The sequence below is a fragment of the Pteropus alecto genome, unplaced genomic scaffold (assembly GCF_000325575.1).
Source record: "Pteropus alecto unplaced genomic scaffold, ASM32557v1 scaffold113, whole genome shotgun sequence".
NCBI classification, from domain to species: domain Eukaryota; kingdom Metazoa; phylum Chordata; class Mammalia; order Chiroptera; family Pteropodidae; genus Pteropus; species Pteropus alecto.
The window spans coordinates 8,460,151-8,467,659 of record NW_006433949.1 but is presented as its reverse complement, the minus strand read 5'-3'; the positions used below and the strand labels follow the sequence as shown (position 1 = coordinate 8,467,659).

Genomic DNA, 7,509 nt, shown 5'->3' with positions numbered 1-7,509 from the left:
AGCCAGGCCCTCTCCCTGTCCCACCATGCCAGTTTCCGTGCTGCAGCTGTCCCTGGTGGTCTAAGAACATGTGGCTATGACTCAGTGAAGAGTCAGTGAAGAGCCCTGGACTGTGACCAGACCATTAGGGTGACAGGTGCAGATGAGGCCAATAACATGCTGTTTCACAGCGCTGGCTGTCCAGGTACGGCGGCTATTGAGCACCGGCGACACACGTCCTCTGGGGCCCATAGCAAGTGTTCAGGCCAGGTAGGGGCGCAGAATTGAAAGGGGTGAGCAGTTAGAACCAGTGAAAGAACTGGGCCAGGCAAAGGACATCGGCTTACCAGAGACCACAGAGGAGCCGCTGCTACCTCACCAGCCCCCGAGGGTCCAGGCCAAGCTCTGTGAGACCATTGAGGCGTGCGGACAGGGCCCCAGTGCATGAGGCTCAGGCAGGAAAGTGTGTGACCGACCCCTGGATTATAGCACACCCAGTGTGCAGGGGCGGTAGAAGCCTTCCCTTATCAGAAGGGGAGGGAACCCGGTCATCGGTGACAGCCGCAGGCAGAGGCTTTTCCGGGCCTTCAGCTTCTAAAATAGAGCCACGGAGGGGCTGACGCAGGGACAGCGGTTCCAGAGGGCAGAGATGGGGACCTACTCTTCAGAAGAAGAAGATAGAAACCACATGGGTAGGTTTGGGCCCAGGAGGGAGAGCCCCTTCTGATCTGCAAGCTAAGGTGGCCCCAAAGCCAGCAGCAGAGGTATGTGGACCCCAGCATGTCGGGGAACCCTTACATGTATCTGCTCTGGTCAGTCCCTACAAACCCCAAGACGTGGGACTTGAGGCAGGGACTTCCCCACTCTGCCTAAGAGAGGCCTGGGGTCCCAGACGCCCAGGCCAGGCGCCCCCCTCTTCCCCCACCTCCAGGTCACTATAGAGCATCTGCTGGGTGGCAAGGTGGAGCTGGCAGGTAGAAGGGCTGCTTTGGCCAGGGCAGAAGGTGTCTGAGCAAGCAGGGGCGGGGTAGAAAGTGGGGGGACAGTAGTGCTGAGTCACAGCCCTGCCCAGGCAGGCTGAGGCTCTGCCTCCGAGGGGCACCAGAGTCAGGGAGCTCTGCAGGAGTGGAAAGGCCCCGGACCTGAGACATCTCCGATCCCCACACTGGGCCAGGTACTCTCCTGCAGCAGGGGTGTCAATCTGGGGCCACACGTTGTACCTATGGGATGACTGGAGGCCGTCAGTGCACTGGGTGTGTGGTCTCACTCTGCCTCCCTGGCCCTGTAACCTGGGCCGCCCTCTGCCTTTAGGGTCCTACCCATGTCTCCCGCACAGCTGGCCATCTGAGTGGCCTCTGCTTGGGCCTCAGACATGCCTCTCCATCTATTCAGTCTGCGGGTCTATCTCCTCACTGGGACCAAACTACCTCCTGGGGGTCTCACCCCCTCCCTAGCTCACCCCTTCCAGGGCCCAATGTTAAGCGAGCCTTCCTTGGAGCAAGGAGAGAGTCTAGGGAGTGAGGGGCTTGGCTTCTTGTCTCCCTCTTTCTCAGAAGAAGTGGGGGCCTGGTCAGGAGGGAGCCCCACCCACCAGGTCCAAGCTTTCTCTAGCCCAGTAAGCTGATAAGCCGTTTCTTTCCTTGGAGACCCTCTGGCTTAGCCTGGCTTGGGCAGTGACACCTTGGATGACCTTGGCCCCAGCCTCCCTTCCCAGTGCGGGGAGGGCCCAGAAGAGGCTGTTCAGAGAGCAGTGGGGGGCAGTTGCTCTACAGTCTTGCTCGGCCCTCCTCTGTCTTGGCCCCTGACTTGGCCGTGAGCAAGGGTGACAATGGATATGGTGTGACATTGCTGGAGCTGTGCTCCAGGCTATGGGGACAGGCCTGGGGAGAACCGTGGCCTGGCTCGGGGCTATCACTCAACAACTATGACTGAATACAGACTTGAGAGATTTCCATCTGTGAGAAGGGGGCACTGTGAAACTAAGGCAGGCCAGGCCTGCCAAGTAGTGAGTAGGGACCAGGGCCAGCGGGTAGGGCAGGGAGGGTCTTGAAGGGAATAGTCAATGCCTGTGCTGAAGTATCTGGCCTTGAGACTGCAGGAAGTGGAGCAGCTTTCAGTCAGCAGGTCCCTGAGTGAGCTCTGGGTTTGTGGTTCACACCCTGGCAACCTTTGGTACACAAGCAAGTGGGTCGGTGAGTCAGGAAGACCCAAGAGGGGCCTCGATGGAGTTTGTCGAGAACCACAGCCAAAGGAGCCAGTGTCTCGTGGCTGCTGGGGAGCCCCAGCTTTTTTACACGTCTGTACCGAGCCCTCCATGGGCACACCTGTCACTTCCTCCCAGTGTCCCCTTCTCCAAGAACAGCCTCACTCCCAGCCTGCTGGCCAGGCTTGGAGGGCTCTAACCTCGACTGCCACTGTCCAGTATACAGCCCATGTCCCTACCTCCCTACAGCCCTCTCCCACACGGCTGCCCTCTCGCCTGGAGAGCTGCATGCGGAGCGTCCCCTGGTCTGAGAATGCTGTTCATACGTAGGGCACAACCCCAGCTGGCTTGACTTGCACGGAGAAAAAGCTGGAGCCCTTACAATGACCTCCTGCTGTCAGCCCCTCACTCTCAGAGCCAGCCACCCGCCTCCTTCCTGTCCCTCAGACTGGCCAGGCACATTCCACCTCAGAGCCTTTGTACTGGCAGTTCCACTTCCCTGACCGCCTGCTCACGATCACCTCTCACCTGTCACCGGTTGGGAGGCTGGCCCACCTTGGCAGACCTGCAGCCTTCATCCCTGCCCCCCAAGCCCTGACCCTACTGTGAGCTCAGCACCTTCCCCCATCACCGTTTATTTGCTGCCTTTGGTCTGACTCCCACCCTCCTGCATAAACTTGGGCACAGGTCTTCGTTGCATCGGTCAGCTGCGCCCCCTAACCCACCCCAAGTGCCAGGCTCTAAGCCCTGGCCTAGTAACTGGGATGATGGGGATCTCATTCCTCCTCTCCATGTGCACCTCTGCTCCCAGCACACCACGGACATAAGCGTACACCTACGTACTCACACCATGTACATGGGCCTTCGTACACAGGCACGTACCTAGACTAGTGCACACACACATACACAGTCCTGCAGACACACACGCACAGATCTGCACGCATGCAACCACAACCATAGACACATGTGAACACATACGCAGCCGCATAGTCACACACACACACACACCGACGGGAGACTTCTGGTCGGCCCTGCCCCTCCTCTCACCTGGTGCCTCTCTCCTCTGTCCAGCCACTCGTCCCTTCCTTCAGCCCCACTCACACCGTAGTGCCTTTCCTCCCACCCGCGGCCTCTGTGTATGCTCCTCTTCTGCCTGGTACCTTTCTCTTTTTCCTCAGTAATTTCTGGCCAGACCCAGCAGCCCTGTGGTGGGGTCCTGGGTGTCGGGCCCTGGGGACTCATGAGCAGTTGTGGGCCAGGGAGCAAGCAATGCGGTCGTCCAGCTCTTTGTCTCTGGGCCGACTGGGGAGTCCTTGAAGGTTCAGTTACACTCAGAGAGAGGAGAGACCGGCAGCCCCGTGTAAAAGCAGAGAAGCCGAGCCTCAGGATAGCTGGGACTGTTTTGAGGTCCTGTTTGGAACTTGGCCCAGACTCCCACTCACTGGCCCCCTCCCAGTGCCCATGCACAGTCCTGTCCCCCACCACCAGTTCTATGGCACTGAGCGTTCACCCCCACCCCAAACAGAGCTGCAGGGAGAACCCCGTGTGGGGCCTCTAGCGCGTTGATTCTGGTGATCTGAAAGAAGAGAGCACCCTCAGCAGAGGGGCCCACCTCAGATATGACTGTTGGTGGCTGCCCCGTGCAGATGGCAGACAGCTTGGCCACATGAATATGGCCACCATCTCCCCTTTCCTCCTGAGTTGCCCTGTGACTACTGGTATGCACTAGTCAAGACCTTGTGGCCGGCCCCAGGCTGCTCTCCTGACTGTCAGAAGCCCCGCCCTCGGCCATGAGGTTGTGGAGCACATGCTTCCTGAAGCACAAGTCACACCTCCTCAGACAGGGTGGCTTTGGACCCAAGGCAGTGTGGGCAATGTGGGCCCAGAGCAGCTCTCCACTGGTGTGTGAAGCCAGGATGGGTCATGGGCCTGCCTCTTTCTCCCATACCTCGTGGCCTTCTACCTTTCTTTTTGTGTGTGTGGCAGTTCACCAACAGGACTTATTTTTTGATGGTAAAATACACATAACATAAAATTTACCATTTTAACCATTTTTAAGTGTACAGTTCAGTGGTATTAAACACATTGACATTGTTGAGCAACCACCACCACCATCTCCAGAACTCTTCACCTTGCCAAACTGATGCTCTGTCCCCATTACACAACAACTCCCCATCTCCCTTCCTCTGGCCCCAGGCCCCACCATTCTATTTTCTGTCTCTATGAATTTGATGACTCTAGAGGTCTCATATACATGGAATCATACAGTATTTGTCCTTTTGTGACTAGCATATTTCACTTAGCATAATGTCTTCAAGGTTCATCCATGTGTGGCATGTGTCAGTTTCCTTCCCTTTTAGGGCTGAGTGTTACTCCCTTGTGAGAATGGACCACAATTCGCTTGACCGCTCATCTGCCAGCGGACACTTGGGTTGCTTCTGCATCTTACCTATTGTGAATGATGCTGCTGTGAACATGGGTGTGCAAAAATCTCTCCCAGACCCTGATTTCAATTCCTTTGGATATATACCTAGAAGTAGAATTGCTGGATCACGTAGTAGTTCTCTTTTTAATTTTTTGAGGAACGACCATACCGTTTTCCAGAGCGGCTGCACCATTTTACATTCCCACCAGCAATGTGCAAGAGTTCTGATTTCTCCACGTCCTCACCATGCTTATTTTGTTTCTTTTTGGTTTTTTTTGTTTTCATAGTAGCTGTCTGTTTGGTTTGAGGTGTTATATTGTGGTTTTGATTTGCATTACCCTAATGAGTAGTGATGTTGAACATCTTTTCATGTGCTTATTGATCATTTGTATATCTTCTTTGGAGAAATGTCTATTTAAGTTCTTTACCCATTTTTCAATCAGGTTTTTTGTTGTTGTTGAGTTTTAGGAGTTTCCTATATATTTTAGATATTAATTCCTATATATTTTAGATATTAATCCCTTATCAGATATATAATTTGCAAATATTTTCTCCCAATCCATAGGGTGCTTTTTTACCCTGTTGATATTATCTTTTGATGCACAAAATATCTTAATTTTCATGAAGTCCAGCTTATCAATTTTTTTCTTTTGTTGCCTGTGCCTTCGGTGTCATATTCAAGAAACCGTTGCCCAATCTAATGTCAGGAAGCTCTTGCCCTGTGCTCTCTTCTAAGAGTTTTATAGTTTTAGGTTTTACATGTAAGTCTTTGGTTCATTTTAAGTTAACTTTTGAATATGGCGTTAGATCAGGTCCTCATCATTTTTAAGGAAATCCTAGACAAAGGAAGGACGTGGTGGAGAGAGGCAGAAGTAGCAGGAAGGGGACAGGGTGCCCGCTGGTGGGGGTGGCAGCCGTACACGAGCTGGCCTGTGAAGAACAGGCTGAGTTCCGGTACAGAAGCAAGATGAGTGGTGTTGCTGGCAGGAGCAGTCCAGGGTGACAGGTGAGCCCTCCAGAGAACAGCCTGTGCCAGGCTGGCCTGGCAGGCTCCCTGAGGCTCCAGCTGCCGGGGAGGGATTTGGGTTTGAGAAGGACCTGAGGCAGGGCGATCAGGTATGGCCGTCTGAGGAAGTGGCTGACATCTCTGTTCAAGTGCAGCTCTGCATGGAGGCAGGGGACTGCCGCACATGACCCCAGGCCATGTCATCTGCTTGAGCTAGACCATGTTCTAAGAGTGGGGTCACTGCAGGGTGCCGTGAAGCACGGACATGGACACCTACGCAACTGGGAGCCTACTTGGCTCAGGTGGCAAAAAAAATGAGAGGAACCTGCTCTTCTGGGTGATCTTTGTTCTTGTCACTGACCAGCTGAGGAAGAAATGGTCATGTGAGGCCTCTCTGTACCTCATATTTGAGAATAGAAAATTGAGAAAAATAGTAATGATAACATGGGGCCCGCGTCGCCTCTGGGAGAGAGGCTGCCGGCTTTCCCACAGTGGGGCAGCACTGACAGGGAAGGCCCTGCGGGCTCTGGGTGGAGCAGGACATCCTGGGCAGCTGGCTCAGGGCTTTGGACTTCTGTGCGCAGGGACCAGGGAGCAGCCCTGGGGCCTTGCCTGACCTACTCATGGTCCAGGGCGGAGAGAGGCCATCCCAGCTGCCACAGTAGACAGGACCTTGTCAATGCCAGGATACTTGTTTACAAACCTTTCTTATGACAGACTTTGAAGGAAATGTAGATAATATGGAAAAATGCAAAGAAGAAACAAATTCCTTGTAGTGCCACAGCCCAGAACTCAGTGCTGCTTGGAGAATGACGTCCTAGGCCTCTCTTGCACGGCACATGCATGTGCGCGTGTGAGCATGTGTGCTGCATGTATTATGTACATGTCATGCAGCGCTTGGAGAATGACGTCCTAGGCCTCTCTTGCACGGTGTGAGCGTGTGTGCTGCATGTATTATGTACATGTCATGCAGGGCATACTTGTGTCCTTGTGCCCGGGCTGGGCATCATCGTGGAACTTCCATTCTAAGCATGATTTCTAACCTCCTTGACCAGCCATCTAACCACTGCTCCCTCAGCAGACGCAGACGGGGTGTTTTCTAGTATACGCCTAGTCCATGGCCGCCTCATGGTCGAGGCTGCCAAGAAGCAGGAGAGCTCCTCCACCTCTCCCAGTCCGATGCCTTCCCTCCTTCCTCCTTCCCACCAGCACTACTGAGCACCTGCTCTGTGCCGGGCTCTGCGCTGCTCCGGGGCCTGCTGTCCTGGCACTTCTGGTCCCTGTCCCTGGAAAGGTGGTGTCAGTGCACAGGCCCTGTTTGGTCCCAGGTTACCAAGTGCTGCCATAGAAGGCAGGACAGGGATGGGATGGAAGCATTGGAGGAGGTGGAATGGGGGGGGGCCCTCACAGTTGACAGCGACAGTGGGGTGCTGGCTGGCACTTGCTCTGGTACCAGGCTCTGCATTGGATACTTTGCCTCTCATGGACACCCGTGACTGGTGAGGGACAAGCTCTGAGCCATGGAGTTGTATGCCCAGGCCACTGAACATTGAGGGTACGTGGAGCTTCAACCCAGGGGAAGAGGAGGCGTGAGAGATGCTTAAAGCACCTCTGGGTGCAGAGGCAGGTGGGGAGGAAGGAGAGGTGGGAACCTTGGCCCAGGGAGAGAACAAGCACTCTGGGCCTGCTTCAGAGCAGCATCTCTGGGACTAGCAAGCAGGGAGGCCAGCTGGGAGGATGTGGACAGATAGGAAGAAGAGACGAGCTCTAACTCTCTGGGTCTGTTGGCCTCACATCCTTGTACCACGGCCTGCCATGGAGGGGATGGGGGTGGTTAGAGGGGTGAATGCTGGCCATGGCAGAATAGGGAGGCTTCAGTAGGCAGTCAGGCAGGGA

The 7,509-nt window shown here is 54.8% G+C and overlaps 1 protein-coding gene across 1 annotated transcript in view; it reads right to left on the bottom strand.

The window, feature by feature from the left end:
• The window catches only part of RSPH14 (radial spoke head 14 homolog), a 79,265-nt gene that overhangs the window by 24,191 nt on the left and 47,565 nt on the right, over positions 1-7,509 (bottom strand). The window lies entirely within an intron of this gene.